The sequence below is a fragment of the Mus caroli genome, chromosome 9, assembly GCF_900094665.2.
Source record: "Mus caroli chromosome 9, CAROLI_EIJ_v1.1, whole genome shotgun sequence".
Lineage (NCBI taxonomy): Eukaryota > Metazoa > Chordata > Mammalia > Rodentia > Muridae > Mus > Mus caroli.
Genome location: NC_034578.1, coordinates 105,233,135 through 105,253,453, shown reverse-complemented (window position 1 = coordinate 105,253,453; position 20,319 = coordinate 105,233,135). Strand labels below are relative to the sequence as shown.

General features: G+C 39.9%; 1 protein-coding gene and 1 pseudogene across 18 annotated transcripts in view; both read right to left on the bottom strand.

Moving 5' to 3' along the window:
* Nucleotides 1-20,319, bottom strand: part of Map4 (microtubule associated protein 4) — a 151,812-nt gene that overhangs the window by 109,826 nt on the left and 21,667 nt on the right. For 4 of the 18 annotated variants that reach the window (XM_029481531.1, XM_029481532.1, XM_029481533.1 and 1 more), the window contains exon 1: nucleotides 5,937-6,101. The exons of 4 other annotated variants lie outside the window; for them this stretch is intronic. The gene's annotated coding sequence lies outside the window, so the exon portion shown is untranslated. Of the gene's footprint in view, nucleotides 1-5,936; nucleotides 6,106-20,319 lie in introns of those variants that run through there. 10 more of the 18 variants (XM_021173054.2, XM_021173060.2, XM_021173059.2 and 7 more) reach the window with 7 other exon arrangements.
* LOC110302230 lies at nucleotides 6,890-7,358 on the bottom strand (annotated as a pseudogene).

The following is a 20,319-nucleotide window of genomic DNA, read 5'->3' as shown; positions in this document are numbered from 1 at the left end:
CAGGGTCTCAAAGTAGACCAGACTGGCCTCAAACCTGCTGTCTTCTCTCCTGCCTCTGCCTCTCAACTGTTTCGATAAGAGGTATGTGCCACCATGTGGCACATCTTTCTCCCATCTATATATTCCTTTTTGTTTTGTTTTGTTTTTCAATACAGGGTTTCTCTGTGTGGCCCTGGCTGTCCTGGAACTCACTCTGTAGACCATGCTGGCCTCGAACTCAGAAATCTGCCTGCCTCTGCCTCCCAAGTGCTGGGATTAAAGGCATGCGCCACTACTGCTCAGCTCCATCTACAGTTAGCCTTTTAGAGGTATTATGGACAGAGCATGATGGCACATCCATAATCCCAGTAAATGACAGCTAAAGCACAAAGGCCCAAATTTCTGGGATTACAGGATTCCAGTACCACATCTGTGTGCACGTTCCATGTCATACTTCTATTTATGTGGTGACATCAATATCCTCATGCAGATGTTAGGCCAGAGGGGCTCCCAGCCAAACTTCAGAAAGGTAAAACAGGAACACTAAATTCTAGACCAGCCTAGGCTACATACAGAAGTTATATTTCAACACATACATACACACACACACACACACACACACACACACACACAATCACTTCTTGTAGAAAATTATTCCTTTAGGGAAATTATAGTATTATGTTAGAAGTGAAATTAACGACTATTGAAAGCACACTTTATCTTATAAATGAAAGAAATTGATTTTCTAGTTCTTTATTCTAAAATATGTGCACATAACAAATTAAATGCTCAACAGATCTGTCAAACTGTTCTTCAAATAACAGTACATAATAATAATAACATCTATAACAATAACATGTACATTTTACCTCACACATACAGAGTGAAGTTATTTAACAATAAATTATGTCTCAATGTTATTTTATGTTTTATGAACTAAAAGGTACTACACTGGACCAAACGTGTCTTTAATCCCAGCACTTGGGAGGCAAAGGTGGGTGGAGCTCTATGAGTTCAAGGTCAGCATGGTCAGCTCAGCATAGGAGCTCCAGAACACCTAAGGCTACACAGTGAGACCCTGTGGGGTAAATAGATTCAACACAACACAGTCTTGTTTTCATATCAAGGCCTCAAGATAAAAGCCTTATTAAAAGGCTTGTTCACTGGCCATTTACTCATCGATCTATATAGACAATAAGGTTAATTTTAAGTGGATTTATGGGGGCTGGTGAGATGGCTCAGCGGTTAAGAGCACCAACTGCTCTTCCAAAGGTCCTGAGTTCAAATCCTGGCAATCACATGGTGGCTCACAATCCTCCATGATGAGATCTGATGTCGTCTTCTGGGGTATTTGAAGACAACTATAGTGTACTTACATATAATAAGTATTTTAAAAATAAGTAAATAAATAAAATAGATTTATGAGAAAGAAAATCTAAAAATGAGTCTGGTAAATATAGTGGTTTAATTTGATGCTGGAGCCTTGAGCAAATCACCTATGAAGTTTTTCTTAGTTTTATGGCCCATGTAATCCCAGGTCATCTTTGTGAGTTCCAGGGTAGCCTAATCTACAGAGGAGTTCCAGGACTCTGTCTCAAAAAAACCAAATAAATAAAAATAGTATGCCTATCAGAAATAACAGGGAAGGTATTACGTTAGTAATATGGCTTCCTAAATGAGACCTAAACAAAAACAATACCGACAGACATGCTAACATGGAAGGTTGAAATCTCACAGAGGTTCCACCCAGTACAAAGTACTACTGGCAACTAATGACTGTTAAAAGAGAAAGAATCCATGCTTGAGTCCCCTTAATAGTTATCCAATACAAAGTGAGTAGCCCTGAAATCACTAACACACAAGCATCACGAAACAGACTCAGCAGGGTAAACTTACATATTTATGTGTATATGTATTATAAACAATAATAAGACAAAAGAGAATATCAATTTGAAAGGAAGTATTGGAGAAGCATGAGAGGGGCGGCTGGAGAGGGGTACACAGGAGGGGTTAAAGGAAAGAAAGACAAGGAGGAAATAAATGTTAATTTTTGTGGTTATTTTTGGTTTGGGTTTTTTTGGCTTTTGATTTTTGTTTTCCTTTCCTTGAGATGGATGGATGAGTTGGTTGGCAGGTTATTTCCTTCCCGAGACAGGGTCTCTCTCTGTATAGCCCTGGCTATCATAGTACTCACTATGTAGCCCTCAAACTCAAAGAGTGCTTCTTGCCTTTGCCTCCCAAGTCCAGAGATTAAAGGCATGTATCACCATACTTGGCAAAATAAAATTTAAAAATTGGGGCTGGAGAGATGACTCAGTGGTTAAGAGCACTGACTGCTCTTCCGAAGGTCCTGAGTTCAAATCCCAGCAACCACATGGTGGCTCACAACCATCTGTAATGGGATCTGATGCCCTCTTCTGGTGCGTCTTAAGACAGCTACAGTGTATTTAATAATAAAAATAATAATTTTTTTTTTTGTTTTGGTTTTTTTTGTTTTTTTGTTTTTTTTCAAGACAGGGTTTCTCTATGTAGCCCTGGCTGTCCTGGCACTCACTTTGTAGACCAGGGTGGCCTCGAAGTCAGAAATCCGCCTGCCCCTGCCTCCCGAGTGCTGGGATTAAAGGCATGCGCCACCACGCCCGGCTATAATAATATTTTTATTTAAAAAATTAAAATTACTCCAAATCCAAAACTTTATAAAAAGTATTCTCAGTTGTATGGCTTACTATAAGACAAAAGCTTTGATGGGGAAGGAAGGAATTAAAAAATGAACTCAGTGCACTCCTGAACCAACTTTACTGGACAAGTCACTCCACTGTGCTCTAGCTAACAACATCAACAGAGACTTGATACCTCGCTGTCAGAAAACAAGCCCCAAATGGTCTAAGTAGTCAGGAAGAACACATGTTCTCTAGTACAGCAATTTGGACATCTGATCTTTTCTTTTGACCATATGTCTGGTGTGAAATTACCTGGCTACCAAGGTCTTCATAAAAACAGGCAAAGTAAGGCAACAGAAAACTCTGTGACATGATGACAAAGCATTCAAGAGAATCTTGGTCCTTTTACTCTTCTTACTGTTTACTATTAATAGCTGTGTGCTCATAAATAATAAATAACACAGGATGAGATCATAAATACCTTCTGTGGTGGTTTACTTTAGATAACCCACAAAGTCTGAGATTACTGACTTAAAAGTATTTTTTTGGGCAAGGTCTATATAGATTAAAAATATTTATAGCTAATTACAAAAAACAGTAGTCTGGGTAACTAGTCTGTTTTGTTTTGTTTTTTGTTTTGTTTTGAGACAAAGTCTCAGTGCATAGCTTTACTGGCCTGTAGATCCGGCTGGTCTTGAACTAACAAGAGATCTACCTGCCTCTGTTTTCTTTTTTTTTTTTTGGTTTTTACGAGACAGGGTTTCTCTGTATAGCCCTGGCTGTCCTGGAGCTCACTTTGTAGACCAGGCTGGCCTCGAACTCAGAAATCCGCCTGCCTCTGCCTCCCGAGTGCTGGGACTAAAGGCGTGTGCCACCAAACCCGGCTTTCTTTTTCTTTTTAAATATTTGTTTGTTTGTTTATATGTGAGTATACTGTAGCTGTCTTCAGACACTCTAGAAGATGGCATCAGATTTCATTACAGATGGTTTTGAGCCACCATGTGGTTGCTGGGGTTTGAACTCAGGACTTTGGAAGAGCAGTCGGCGCTCTTAACCGCTGAGCAATCTTACCAGCCCCTGCCTCTGTTTTCTAAAGTGTGGAGATTACAAATATTTCACTTTTCTTGGTTTGAGTCAATTTTTTGTCTTGTTTTTTTTTTTGTTTGTTTTTGTTTGTTTGTTTTTGGGGGGATTGTTTTTTTCGAGACAGGGTTTCTCTGTGTAGCCTTGGCTGTCTTGGAACTCACTTTGTAGACCAGGCTGGCCTTGAACTCAGAGATCCACCTGCCTCTGCCGCCCAAGTGCTGGGATTAAAGGCGTGCACCACCACGCCCGGCGAGTCAATTTTTCAAACATTGAAAGTCCTCTAAAAACTGTCCTCATTTGTCTGATGTGAAACTGCCACTCTAGCTTACAAATGACCAAGTTGGTTACTGTGTTTGCTTGTGAAAGAAAAGAAGAACCTAAACAGCGCCACCATCAATCAATCAAAAATATTATTCCTTAACAACTACAGTGGCTTCATTTCACACTAGACCCTAGACACTAGCCTATGACACTATGCCCCACTCTAGACTCCTATTTTAAGAGGGTACAAAACATACATTAGCCAGGCAGTTGTGGCACATGCCTTTAATCCCAGCATTTGGGAGGCAGAGGCAGGCAGATTTCTGAGTTTGAGGCCAGTCTGGTCTACAGAGACAAGGACAGTTCCAGGACAGCCAGGGACACAGAGAAACTCTGGGGGGAGGGGGGGGGCGGGGCGGCACACATTCCTGGAAGGACCACTGTTCACATGCAGTGTAAATTAAGATCTTATCAAATCACTTTCTTCCTCATCCCCAAAAGAGGTTTCATTCAAAGTGTTTCAGGCTTTAATGTAAAAGGGAAGAAAAATTAGCAGCCAGCACACAGCAGATACTGTTTCAACATGCTGGCAAGTCTGATAGCTTTCAAAATTTTGTCTATTAAAGACACTTTAAAAGAAAAGTATCTTTTTTACTGCCTTGTACTACTTTTTAAAATTACCACTTGCATTACTGTTTCCCAAAGAAAATACATTTCAAATAGCAAATGTAATTAAAACTTTTTTGACAGAGTTTCACCATGGTACCTAAGATTGGTCTAGAACTCTAGAACTCCAGGACTATATGCACACAGTACTCTGTGTGTGCTATTACGGTTAGTAATTATACTGAAAACCATCTGCTCTTGATACTCAGTTAAACTGTTTTAATAACACCACGCCTGATTTTAGGAGACTGCAGTGCTATCACAGGAATGTAGATAACTGGTGGTTAATGTTTTCTTCTCTCCACCCCTCCCTTCGACCCCACTCCAGCTTGGTTTAAATGGCAGGGGATTCTGAAGCTGATACTGAGCTGCTAGTGTCATTATAGAGAATGCTGTTACCAAAATGGATTCTTGCTCCTCAGGCTTGGAAAGAACCCAGCATCCCAGACAGTCCCAGAGATCACTTGTAATCTGACAGACTGAATATAGCCAGAATTCCCATGCATTCATATTCAAAAATCAAAAATTTTTTTCAGTTTGCCTGGCAAGCTTTTGGCTATTAAACTATATAACTTTATTTCCCAGATGTGTTTTCAACTTATTTATTTCAGAGACTTATTACATATTAAACTGAATCTTATTTCCATTTTGACTGTGTGGTTTTTAATTTATTTAACCAAAAAAAAAATTGACTTCCATAAATATGGTATTTCATTCTAAGTCAAATCAATCATTAAGCAAGGAAAGCTCTCTAGAGAGATCAGCTACCATGCTTTACTGGCTTTAAGATTCCTTAGGATATTTGAATTTCTCCTGCTTTGTGGAAGAGATTTACAAATGACAACTTAGTGGGATCCTATCTTAAGCAATATTGCTTTGAAGAATATTAACATTCCATCTCCAAAACCCTTCCCCTATACAACGCAGGGACAACAGCTGTACTATTATGAATTGATGAAATTTCCAGGGTTGGCAGAGTTTTACTCACAGCCATTTGTTCTATTCATCACTGAATTATCAACAAAGAGAACCCACAATTACTGGGATAGCTGAGGCTGCCTGTCACCCAGCTACCCTCCTACGTGAAACAACTTACTGATGATAGAGGGTAAAAGACATTCCATTTTACTCCTAGCTAGTTTCCAAAACAACTAGCTCCTTTCCCCACTATTTTAGACAGCCTTCCCCGTAAATATAAAAACATCGCAAATATATGTACACACCACATTGGACCCATTAAATACCCTTGCAACACCAAGTTCAAAACCAAACTTGCTTACTCACAAGAACTATGCAGGCAACTTGGGTTCAGTTATGACAGAATTTAACTTGGATCTGCCGACAAGCACCAGGCCGCCACATTTCTGACACAAGGAAATTTAAAATCTTTTTCTCCAGCAAGAATAATCTACACTAGATACCTCCCACTGTTAATCATGTGATCCACTGATCGAGTCTGCTGAAGACTGGCTGTGTGGGCCGAAACCAGAGATGAGAATGACACAGCAGTTACATTTCCGTTGTGATCATTCTTTGCAGGCAATATTTAATTTTATCTCAGTCATAATAAAATCAGTCTTAAAATTCTGGACAATTATCACTCAAGGTTTTGAAAAGAAAGCATATTGCTAAAACAACGTTTTATTTATTATGCTTTATCTTTCCTTCCTCTAACTAAAAAAGTTAATAAATAACATTCAGTTACCTATATTTATCCTAGCCAAAAGTTCTTTCTAACTAAAAATACCTACAGATGAGAAGTGAAGAGACAGTAAGAACACGTGTTCTTGCCGAGAATCTGGGTTCAATTCCCAGCTCCCATGTGGCAGCAGCTCACAAGCATCTTTAGTTCCAGTTCCATAGGATCCAACACTCTCTTTTCAGACCTCTGAGAGCATGGCAAGCAACTGGCACACATATATACTCATAAATCTTCTAAAAATGAGCTTTTGAAAATAAATAAGGACTGGGAGATTGCTCAGTGGTTAAAAGCACTGGCTCTTCTTACTAAGGTCCTGAATTCAATTCCCACCATCCACACAGTGGCTCACAACTGTCTATAATGGTACTTGATTCCTTCCTCTGGTATATGGAGCACCCATATACATACACATACATACATACATCTTAAATAATAAAATCTTAAATGAATAAAAATGAATAAATAAAACATCTAAAACCCCTTTTTAAGAACACTTAAGTTTAGTTGGTGGCACATGTCTTTTTTTTTTTTTTTCCTCTTATAAACCATTTATTTCTCCCGGCCGGAAGGTGGGCATCGCTACCGGTGGATAAACACAGAACACTGCGTGGAGCGAGGCTCGAAGAACGGCGGTGCAGGTAAGTGGGGCCAGGACTCAAGCAAAGGTGGAACCGTTCCAGCCCACGTTGGCAGCGTTCATGTCGTAATAGTTGATGAAGACCCGGTCCGGGCTGATGTGCAGGCGATCGGACAGCAGGCCGCACGGATCGTTCGTGCTGCTAAAAGTCATGAGCTGGTCCGGGACCACGTGCACTGCGGTGTACTATGAGGGCTTGCCCGTGGCCTGCGCCAGCTGCTGGGTGAGCTCCGACAGAAACCCCTCTGGCACAGAGGCGCGGGGAACATTGGTGTTCACGATGAACATAGGCATGGTGGCGGAGAGACTGCGAGCGTGGACCGGAGGACCGTACAAAGCGCGGTGTGCCAGCACATGTCTTTTATTACAGCAGTCATAGCCAGAGACTGGTGCATCTCTGAGTTCAAGGCCAGCCTGGTCTACAAAGCGAGTTTTCTACACAGAGAAACCCTGTCTCCAAAAAACAAAAACAACAATAACAAAAACAAAACAAAAAAAACCAAACTAGTGTAAATGACCTATAATCTAATTTCCTCACTTTTAAAAGGTAATAAAAATGAGAACCAGGGAAAACAACTCACTTATAAAAGAGGCTAGTGCTAAGGAAGCTAAGAGAAGCAAGAATACCAGAAACACAAGCAGAAAGACAAACAAAATCTTGTGGCCTAACAGTGTCTACACACCAGCATCACTTCTGAAGCATGTCAACTTACACCTTCTTTCCTTCACTATCACTGTAGGTGATACTTTCTATTTTTATCTTACTAATTACATTTATGTGTGAGGATGAATGAGTACCAAGGCACATAAGGAGGTCAAGAAGACAATTTGCCTTTGCTCCCAAAACCCACACCTTTAATCCCAGCTCTGGGGAGGCAGAGCCAACAGAATCTCTGACTTGGAAACTAGAGTAATCTATACAGTGAGACTTTGTCTACAAGTGGAGATGGATATGAAAGAACTCCTGATGTTCTCTAACCTCCACATACACAAGTACCTATACCCCCACACATGTGCACACACGAACAATATAAACACAATAATAAGAATTTTCTGACACAGGGTCACATATAGCAGGCTAGCCATGAATTTTATGTAGCTGAGGTAGGACAGGACTATAGCTGTGTGACACCACATCCAGGCTGCTGCTAGGAATCTAACCCAGTACTTCATTCATGAAGTCTTCCCATGGAGGACATCCCCAGCCCTGAGCTGGGTACTTCTATAAAGTTCAGCTAATAGTCTTAGAAACAACTATAGCACGGGTGGTGCCAGCCCCTGGTAAAGGCACCTTTGACTGTGGAACTTCAAAGATGATATTTATTATAGGGGAAACAAAAAAGATCACATTGAGATAGGAAGAGTCAGACTGAGACCAGTAACAAGCACACAGGCTGTCCCTCCCTCTTAGAGGTCTCACTGTCTTCCACTGAAGGCCAAGCTTCCAAGACATGAGGAAAGATATGTGTGTGTGTATTTATATATTATATATTTATAATGAATATAATATATTATATTTAATATAAATATATATATTTAATATAAAATATTAAAAATGTGACACTGCAGAGCAGCAGAGGAAGATATATCTATTCAACAAATGTCAATGAGTCAACTGGGAATTTTGAGTTCCAGCACCATCAAAAACAAAATCAATTCCTGGTGAATGGCGGGCCTATAAGCAAAAGGCAAAGTTTCTATGGGAGAAGATGGAAAAGTATCTTCATGATTTTAGGAATATGGATAAGAAAGTTTTAGGATTTGTTGGTTTTGGTTTTTGTTTTCTTTTGTTTTTGAGGATGGTGCAGCTTTTAGGTTTCTCTGTGTAGCTTTGTCTGGCCTGGAACTCACTCTGTAGACCTGGTTAGAGCTTCAAACTCAGAGAGCCACCTGTTTCTAACTCTGAGTGCTGGGACTGAAGACTTGCAATAAAAATATTTAAGGAAAACAACAAAACTTCACTCAACCAATACTTACCAAGTAACAAGCAATCTGAGTATGGTTTTCGCTGTTATTCACCACATCAGGCACATGCAGTACACACACACACACACACACACACAGCCTTGACAAGTTAATGTAGTATCCTAGGAAGCACCCAAAAAAACAATACCATAAAAGAAATTAAATAACTGGGTGGTGGTGACACACCTGTTTAATCCCCAAACTCAGGAAACAAGTAGGTGCATCTCTGAATCTCTGAGTTCAGAAGACTGCCTGATCTACAGAGTGAGTTCCAGGACAGCCATGAGCTCTACACAGAAAAATAATACTGTCTCATAAACAAATACAGTAACAATAAATGAATGAATGAATGAATGAATATAAAGAAAAAGAATTTAAATGAAATAATTGGAAGATGACCTATCCGAAATGAACCTTTCAAGAATTTAAAAAGCCGAAGGACACTAGGCATCTAAAATAGACAATATATGAAAGAAAAGCAACTAAAGCAGGGGAGGGCTGAACATGAGAGTGTTGGTGATTCCAGCATTCAGGAAGCTGAGAAAGACATGAGCTGAGGCCTAGCCAGGCTACATAACAAGATCCTATCTCCAAAAATGGGGTGGGGGTATGAGGACGGGGGTTGAGTGGAGAACCGAGTTTATTAGGAAGGGAGACTACACACAACAGCATTAAACTATAGCATTATTTTGTGCTAAATGAAATTTTAAAAATAAAGGGTACATTTAATATCAACACATGTTGGCTCCATGAGAAACAATATTAATGAACAAAAATTTTGTACTGTATACAATACAGAAGAGAAGGAGAAAGGAAAAAAAATGGAGTTGATCCTAAAGCAGTAGTTGAAATCAACTAAAAGACTTTTGCTGACTCTCCAACTTTAATTGTAAGTGGGCAGAAGGCAAAGAGAACTTTGCCTTCTCTTTGGAATGTGTTTCTCTATTGGTCTGAAAGTCTGAGTGCTGACCTTTAAAAGACAGTGTAAGGTCTGTCCTCCTTTTAGCTGGTGGGTAGACAGACTGAATGGGCATGGACAATCAGTAGCTCTAAGGAGGCTCAGTATTCCACTGTACTTCTTATACATGCACTAGAATATTTTGTGCAATAGATGAATTTTTACTCATTCAAAAGTAAGTAAAACATAAGGAGATAAAACACAGAGCATGGCAAGCTGTCATATACCTTAATCCTAGCACCCTAGAGGAAGGAAGACAGGAGAGTCAGAAGTTCAAGACTGGCCTGGACTACCATGTATACAGTAGTCAACCCACTAAATACAAAGGATCCAGTGGAGGACTCTGTGGTATGAGATAGAAGGAACTAAAATTCCTCAATTGTGAGAAGGCCAGAGGCCAAATATTCCACACTATGCTATAAAGAGGAAATAAACTTTTAAAGCTGGCCATATTGGTATATGAATCTAAAATAACAGCACTGAGGAGGCTAAGGCAAGAGGATATAAACTTCAGCAAGACCTTTCCAAGAGAAAGGAAAGGAGACAGGAGAGAAGGAAGGAAATTATTCCTTCGTAGTCCATGAAACTGCTGGATACACTTCAAAGGCCACAGTCACTACCCCAATGATCTTATCTTAGATCTTGAAGATCATCATTTTGCCAATAGAAAAGTGATAAAGTGCTCTTTAGAGCACTCAAAAATGTATGCTACTAGGGCTGAGGATATAATTTAGCTATAGAGCACAGCCTGCCATCTTCAAGACTCTAGGTTCACTTCCATACCACTAGCTAATTTTCTTTCCAAATACCTTCTCACAGTTAAATTCCCAATGCTACTTTTCCCCCTGGGAAGTTACACACACTGGGCAAGCAACTCTGAGCTACTGAGCAACATTTCCCAGCCTGCTTTCCTTCTGTTTTTATGTTTGTTTTTATTTTGAGACTTGGTCTCACTAAGCTATCCAAGGTTGGACTCCCAGACAGGCCTTGAACTTGGAATCCTCCTGTCTCAGCCTCCAGACTATCTGGGATTACAGGCCTGAGTTTCTGAGCTTGGCCAAATGCCACCATTTTATCCCAACACAGAGACACAAAAAGGTAGTAACTTAGACTTCCTCTTCTGTTTTATTTTTGGCTTTGTTTTTTGAAACAGGATTTCAAGGACCTCACTATGGAGCTCTGGCTGCCCTGTAACTCACTGTGTAGGCCAAGCTAGCCTCAAATTCATAGATCTATTTACCTCTGCACCCATACCCAGCAACAATAAGTTTTTATAAAAGGTCACCTTAGCTGGGCTTTGTCACAGCCAAAGAAAACTCCAGTTCCCAAACTCTAAAAGACAGGGAAAATATTCAGAAATAAGCTCAAGTTGATTTATTTATAGCTCAAGCAATACTATAGAAGGATTTCCGGCAGTTAGATAAAAGCCAGCATTCCTCAGAACTTCTCAAACTGGTTCTGATCTACCAGAAGGAGTAATTTCCCTTACCTCTGCTTGAAGAAACAAGTGGCTACCTGTGGTGTCTATTAGTGTATCAAAACCATGTTGGCCTTGGGGTTTCCTCAAGCACCAGTTAGACATTTCAAACTCCATGCTAGCATTCTAGCTTCTCTCCTCCCCTAACTAAACTTTCCCCAGCTACTCATTCTCTGTATAACCCTGCTATTCTCTCTCTCCTCGCCCCTTCTCTAGTGATTACATTTTCTCTATTCTTTATTCCCTGCTAGTACACCCCCTCTTGAAGACAGACACATCCAGTCTGACAACCATGTTCAAGTCTCTCTGGACTCTGGATGTTCTTTCTCTTGTATCTACAATAAAAAAAAAAAAAAAAAAAAAAAAAAAAAACTTCCCCTTAGTCATACCATGGAGTGCTTGCTGCACAAGCCTGACACCCTGAACTCAATCCCTGGAGCCAGTGGTTTGTTTTTTGTTTTTTGAAATCTGATGCACTAGATGATGGAGTCATGACTGTAATCCCAGCACTGGGGATGTAAAAGCAGATGGTTCTGAGTTCCAGGCCATAGCAGGTAAAGGCACTTACTTTGCCGCCAAGCCTGACAATCCAAGTTTAATACTGAGACTCACAAAGCTGGACACGCTGTCTTACACTTCTAGTCCTGGTACTCCTATAGCTGAGATAAGATAGAATGTTGAAAAGTAGAGAAGAGCCTGGAGTACCTGCACGGCAGAAACAACTCAGAGACTCTGCCTCAGCCAAGTACAAAAAAAGAACTCATGAAAGGTGTCCTGTAATTTCCTCTTGAAGATCATAACCCCATTCTAAGAGAAATGGCAAGACAAACTCAGCTGAAGTACTGTTCTGCAGAATTAGCACTCCTGAATACCTTGACAACCTCACAGCCAAGAAAACTAGAGTCTTTAACAGGAAAAGAGCCTTATATAAGAATGATAGAAGTCTAAACCAGACTGAGAAATAAAATGATCCTGGTGTTTGTATGGGAAAAATATGTGGATATGGAAGGAAAAGAGGGAGGATGGGAGAGAGTTTGACAGTACTGGGCTGGGGAGGGGAAACAACATAATTAGCGGAAAAGCACTTGATATGCATGTGTGAGGCTGGCATAATGAAGACCACTATTTTGTACACTCTCAAAAATAATTAAAGATCGAAAAAGCCATAATAAATTATGGATGTTGATTATTAATATTGTATAAATTAATTACAACAAATGTGCTAGACTAATATAGTACCAGGAGCATATGGGGACCCTCTACCATCTTCATTTTCTGTATGTCCTCTGTTGGTTTTCTGTTGCTGTAATAAAACAATGACTGAAACCGACTTGAAAAGGATTTGCCTTAGTTCAGTTACAGTCCACCATAGAGGGGGAACCAGGGAGGAGCTCAAGGCAGGAACCTGGAGGCAGAGATCGTGGAGGAATGCTGCTTACTAACTTATTCCCAAGGCATGCTTACTTAGACAACCCAGGACTCCCAATCCTGGGATAGCATGGCTCACATCAAGAAAATGCCTGCCAGATATGCCCACAGGTCAGTATGATGAAGGCAATTCCTTACCTGAGGTTTCCTTTTCCCAGGTGATTTAATCTGTGACAGGATGGCAAAAACTAACTAGCACATTATAATGCCAATGAATATGCTGAAACAAAAATAAAATCTTTAGATTGGTATAGTTACAAAAAAAAAATCTGATGCAATTGCAAATTACCTTTATTCATGAAACTAAGATAGGTGCTTTGAGAATTTAATTATTATAATAAAACACTTAAATAGCTAGTGATAGCCGGGCGTGGTGGCGCACGCCTTTAGTCCCAGCAGGTGGATTTCTGAGTTCAAGGCCAGCCTGGTCTACAGAGTGAGTTCCAAGACAGCCAGGCTACACAGAGAAACCCTGTCTCCAAAAACAAAAACAAAATAGCTAGTGATAGTTCAGTATTTAACATTGTATAAGCATTAAAACAAACATAAAAACAGGGCCATATTTACAAAAATTTCCTCAATACAGATATATTTATTTCTCCATCATATAACCACTATTTTCCTCAGAGCAATATTCAGAAGCAAATCTAGAAAAGGGGATAATTTAAGACAAAGTCTTTTAACGTTCCAGTAACAAGCAGTATTCATTTCCAACTTAAAAGAAGATTAGGTGGTCCTCCATTTAAAGCTTCTCCCACTGTGGTACCTTCAGAAAACAATTTAGGATGTTGCTTCATGAGGGGACAACAATGACCAACTCTAACAAGTTCTTATTCATATTCACAGAAACAAAGCAAACATTTCTGATCAAATTGCAAAACTTTAGCAAATACATTTGAACCAACCTTCTTCCTTATTTTGTAAATGAGAAAAAAAGACCTGCCCATGTGGGCATGGGCTAAGATCAACAACTGGAAGGTGGATGAAGATTAAGTTCAAAGTTATCCTTGGCTACATAGTATGATCTAGGCAGCCTGGTCTACACAGCATACCACAAAAGCTAAGAAAGATGACACATACTTTATTACCAGCACTTGGGAGGAAGAAGCAGGCAGATCTCTCTAAGTTTGAGGCCAGCTTTCTCTGAATAATGAGATCCAGGTCAGTCTGGGCTACATAGTGAGACATTGTCTTAAAAAAAAATTTTAAGTACAACAAACAAAAAGAAAAAACAAACAAACAAAAATAAAAGATGGTGACTGCACACACCTTTAATCCCAGCACTTGGGAGGCAGAGGCAGGGGAGTTAGTTGGAGGCCAGCCTGGTCAAGTGAGTTCCAGAACAGCCAAGGCTACACAGAGAAACCCTGTCTTGAAAAACCAAAGGAAAAAAGTGGGAAGAGGGACAGAAATTATTTCCACAAATTGTCTTCTGACCTACACACACACGACTCACATGCATACACATATGCACACAGCACACACACATACATAAACTAAGAAGTAGAGTAAGATAGCATTACAATTCTCATTAGTTTTTACGCCAAGTATGCTTCAAAAACATAAGTCCAGCTATACACTTACTAGAGATGACACCAAACAAGCTAGCCTTTTACAAATTGCATTGACTACCTCAGGTGGATTTTTGCCTCATAACTACATTATGCTATCCTAGCAATGTACAAACCTTGGCTAAGAATAACATCAACCTTAGTTCTGTACAAGTAGTAAAGAAATTAGATGCTTTTAAAGATGAAATTTAATCTTTGGTTTGAGGTCTTTGAGTTTGTTTGTTTGTTGGAGGTTTTGGGGGTGGGGGGCACAGCATTCAAGACAGGGTTTCTCCTTGTAGCTGTAGCTGTCTGGAACTCACTCTGTAGACCAGACTGGCCTCAAACTCGGAGATCTGCCTCTGCCTCCTAAATGCTGGGATTACAGATAAGAACTACCACTGCCTGACAAAAGTTAAATTTAAAATGAAAATAACAACAGATCTGAGATCGAGGCCAACCTAGTCTACAGAGTGAGTTCTAGAACAACCAGGGATACACAGAGGAAATCCTATCTTAAAAAATCAAAAAAAAAAAGTAACATTTAATTTACCATTTTACAGTATACAGTTTTCCAGTATCCAGCTTTAAAAACAAAACAAAACAAAAAAGTTTGGCTTTATTAAGAGATTTTTTGTTTTGTTTTGGTTTTGGTTTTTTGATACAGGGTTTCTCTGTATATCCCTGGCTGTCCTGGAACTCACTTTGTAGACCAGGCTGGCCTGGAACTCAGAAATCCACCTGCCTCTGCCTCCCAAGTGCTGGGATTAAAGGCGTGCGCCACCACGCCCGGCTGAGAGATTTTAAAACTGCTTCTGAATACTAGGTGGAAAGACTCAGCAAGAAAATAAGGCACATACAGGACCCAGGATGTGACTTCTCGAAGGACTGTCCAGGCATTCAGTATTTCTCAACAGAGTCAAACTGTCTTCAGTAGTATTTAATAAAGTATTTAGTATTTTAGAACTCACTTAAGATGTGATAGCCTATGCCCGGGTCCTACCTTCAATTGAGCCCCTTTATCATTCTAATCTTTCTACACGTGACCAGACTAGAGTGCAGACGCTAAGCCAAGTACCTTTCACTTTTTTCTACATATCAGTAGTATTCTATCACACAGAAAACTCACCCTATTGCCCTAAACATAACCACAAAGTCAGGGCTATTGTGTGCTTGGCCTATCAGACATAGCTTTGTCTCAACAGAACACTAAACACTACTTAGAAAAGAATGATCTCACCCTGCTAACTGGCCAACTTTATAAAAAAGCTTTTTGTTACAAGCTGTGATAACCCAGGAAACCAAATCTATTTTTACTCTAATGCAAGAAGAGGAAAAGAACTCATAGGGGAAAAAAAAAAAACAAAAGACAGTTCACATAGTAAAAATTTTTAAATCACTTATTTTAAGAGTTTTCTCCTTTCTTTGGTGTCTGGCTACAACTGAATAAAATAAGACTTCCAGAGATGTTTGATGAAAAAACAAAACCAAAAAACCTAAGTTGTCCTCATATTCTATTCCAAATATTAGAAGATTCCAAATTTTTGGGGTCTGATTGATATTTTTGTTTGTTTGACTTTGCTTTTTGAGACCAGGTTTCTCTGTATAACAGCCTTGTCTGTCCTAGAACTCACTTTGTAGTCAAGGCTGGCCTCTCTAACTCAGAGACCCACCTCCCTCTGCCTCTCAAGTGCTAAGATTAAAGGTGTGATCCGGCCCTTAATTTTTTTTTTTTAAATAAAAAATTTTAAAGCCAGGCATGGTGGTAAGTACCTCCCAATATTTGGAAGGCTAGGTCAGGAGGATGGTGAATTGAGGCCTGCCTGGGCTCCACAGCAAGTTCAAAGACAGCCTGAATATAGAGTAAAACCCTTTCTAAAAAAAGATTTAAAGCTGTTATCCATCATTTACCATATTTGTGGGTACCCAACAAACATGTTCACCTACTAGAATCTAAACAAATAACTGCTACCATCAGTCCCAGTCTTTGCTTTAAGACACTCAAAACCAAAATAAAGGAAGAGCACTATTTAAGAATGACTCAAGTTAGCCGGGCATGGTGGTACACGCCTTTAATCCCAGCACTTGGGAGGCAGAGGCAGGTGGATTTCTGAGTTCCAGGACTATACAGAAAAACTCTGTCTCAAAAAACCAAAAAAAAAAAAAAAAAAAAAAGACTCAAGGTGCTAGAGGACCTTGAAGAAGACCCAGGTACAATTCCAAACATCTACATGGTAGGAGGTTCCCAACTATCTATAAAACTAGTTCCAGAGGATATGATACCATCTTCTGACCTCCACAGGCACCAAGCATGTATTATATACATGTGGGACACTAACTCCCACACAAAACTCACGTGCACAAACACATGTATACACATTGCTATTTCAAAAAATTGTAAAGAGTCTTGAGCCAGATGTGCTAACACATCTTTCTCCCCACACCCACCCCTACCCCACACACCCTTCTCACAACGTTGCCCTGGCTGGCTCTTCCAGAGATCCACCTACTTCTGCCTCTGCTCCTGGAAATGCTGGGATTGAAGATATATGCCACCATGCTCAGCAGCATCTTTAATCCCAGTACTTAGAAAGCTAAGGCAGGAGAACTACTAGTTTGAGACTAGAATTTATTATGACTCACAATTTGAAATTTTCAGTACTAATAAGCACAGTCTCTTAACAGGTTATAATTAAAAGTAGCCCAGACATGGGAGTGCAGGTCTATAATCCCAACATTTGAAAAACAGGAGCAAGAGGACCCCAAGCCTAGGCTACATAGACAGTTAAAAGCCAGCCTGAGCTGGGCCATGGTGGCGCACGCCTTTGATCCCAGCACTCGGGAGGCAGAGGCAGGGCTACATATAAAGACTCTGTCTCAAAGAAAGAAAATAAAATATTTGTTTAAGCATTAGAAGGCATGGTCACATATATAGTCCCAGCACACAAAGAGTCTGAAGTAGGTGGATCACCATAAATTTAATGCCATCTTAAACTATATATTGAGTTCCAGGAAGCTTAGACTACTAGAATTAAAAAAAAAAAAATCATATTGGAGACAATAAAGTACCTTGAATGTAAACACAATCCCCAAAACCAGCAAAAAAGCTGGGGAAGCAGAGACAGACCAGAAGAGAGCAACTGAAGACATGGAAGACATGCCTTCCATATAACCCACCAATACACACCAAAAAGAAAACATCGGTTGCCTCCTTCTCATCATGTGATTTATAATGAAGTGAGTGTCTTTTCTCTGAGTTGTCAAAATGCTGATACTTTCTTATTGTCACAGTTCTAAGTTTGGAACATCTATCATGTTATCTTTTGTACTTTCAGTGTCAGAGTATCTTAAAGAGTTCTTTCAACTGGGTCATGGTGCCACACCCCTTTATTCCTAGCAGAAGGCAGGCACTGTGAGTTCCAGGCCAGCCTAGTCTACACTAGTTCCAGGACAGCCAGGCCTATTTTGTCTCAAAACAGAAAGAAGAGAAAAGAAGAAAAAAGAAAAAGAAAAGGAAAAAAAAAAAGAAAAAAGAAAAGGAAGGAAGGAAGGAAGAAAGAAGGAGTTCTAAAGTGAGAATTTTGGGTTCTTTAAAAACACAGAAATATAATTATAAGAATGTGCTTTTAGCCGGGCGTGGTGGCACACGCCTTTAATCCCAGCACTGGGGAGGCAGAGGCAGGCGGATTTCTGAGTTCGAGGCCAGCCTGGTCTACAAAGTGAGCTCCAGGACAGCCAGGGCTATACAGAGAAACCCTGTCTCGTAAAAACCAAAAAAAAAAAAAAAAGAATGTGCTTTTATTTTAATCCCAGGTATGGGGATACAGGGCTACTCCAGACTGTTAGCAGCAGCTGACTATGATCTGCCTTGAGCTCTAACAGAGTGCTTTTGCCAACTGCAGATAGTTTCTCTGAGTGTGAACATTTGGAATTCTGGGAACTTTACAGAGGGCCTCTGAAAAGCATTATCAGTGGTTGTTGGTCTTTGGGGAAGGGCAGGAGTTAAAGTTTGGTAGTAGCTGTGGTCAAAGAAGAAAACAAAAGGGAAGAAATTAGATTCCAGGATTTTCCTAATTCCTCTCTCACCCCTCTATCCTATCTAGTGTTGGGGGGAGAGGGGAGGTTAGATAAAAGGTGGAAAAAAGAGAGACCCACAATGTAGCAAAGAGCAGGTACACATTTCTTTCAGAAAAAAAATTCCTGAGACATCTTTTCAACAAGCGACTTCTTCACCTACAGAGATAAGCTTACCCTCACTAAATTCTTTTGGCTCTCTAGTTTTTAAATCAATTGTTTTCTTTTGTTTGTGTTATGTGTGTGTGCCTGTTATTCCACTTATTTGAATCTTACTTCCAAAGTTGTTATGGCTCTTTGCTGTACTTTTATCTTTGTAATTCCTTCTTTCAAATTACCCATTTTTGTAATGTTATTTCCTCCCTTCCAGTGTTAAACCCACATCTGTATGCTTTGCTGCTGCTGCTGACTTGAGCAACAGATGCACAACTTGACACTGACAGATGAGATATCCAGGATACACCAAGTGCTCAGTAAATAACATCACCACTAAAGTGCTTAGGGGTTTTTTTGTTTGTTCCTTTTGGTTTATCCAGACAGGGTTTCTCTGTGTAGCTCTAGCTGTCCTAGACTTACTCTGTAGAGCAGGCTGAGAGAGATCAAGAGATCTCTGCCTGTCTCCCAAGTGCTGGGATTAAAGGCAGGGGCCACCACTCCCCACACTGTGCTTAGCTTCTTTATCCACCCCTATCTGTCTTGGTTCCCATGCCCTTCCTTCACATGAACTCTGCACCAGCACCCTCAATTCTTTTTTGAGACAGGGTCTCATCATGCAATCCAACCTAGCCTCAAGCTCACTATGAGGATGGATCTTGAATTGCTGATCCCCCTGCCTTCACCTCCCATAACCTAAAATTACAGCTGAACACCACTGAACTGGGTGTACCAGTCTCTCAACAGAACTGAATCTCTCAATCAGCCCTCTAATTTCATAATCCATTTTCTAGTCACCAGAATCACTGTCCTAAAAATGTGATCCCCTTTCTCCCAAACAGTCCTGCTTAAAGCCAAGAAGGGTATCACAGACGTGGCCGAGTCCTTTTTCAGGCTTAGAGAGGGTCCAACCTATTTAACTCATAAGGTTTCAGAAGGCAATGATCTCTATTTTGCGAGAGGAACATTTCCCAGGGATCCAACACTCTCACACAAACATACATTCAGGCAATGCACATAAAATAAAAATAATAATTATTTTTAAAACTATGAATAAATAAATTTTATATATCTAAACATACAAAAATAAATCCTTATCCAATAAAATATTGATTAAAAATGAACAAACTAACCCTGTAACCCAGCTTATTCCAAAATTCCTTAACCACATCAATTCCAGTTAGACCATTTGAGGATCTTAGGATTAAAACCTATATCCTTCAACCAGTCTCAAGGACATGATATCAGAGCATTGTCTGTTGTATTTTCTAGTCAAAATGTTAACCACAAGTCACAAAAAAAGGATAAATTACATTTGGAATATAACAAGTACTTCCTAAATACTCGTTTGTCTTATGTGAAACTCTAGTATATACTGATTACATTATACTTGATGAAAGAGATCTCATTCAAGCACATTCTCAAATTACTCCTAATGGGATATATTTTAAGAAGGAACTGGGAAACTAAGAAGAAAGTATGAATAGCAAGCAGAGTAAAGGTCCTAATTGGGTTTGTGGTTTTTGAGGTAGGGTTCCACTCTGTGTCCCTGGCTGGCCTGATACTCACTCTGTAGCCCAGTTTGGCCTCAAGAGACCAAAGCTGTACACAACATCCAGCTATAAGTCCTTTTTTTTTTTTTGGTTTTTCGAGACAGGGTTTCTCTGTGTAGCCTTGGCTGTCCTGGAACTCACTCTGTAGACCAGGCTGGCCTCGAACTCAG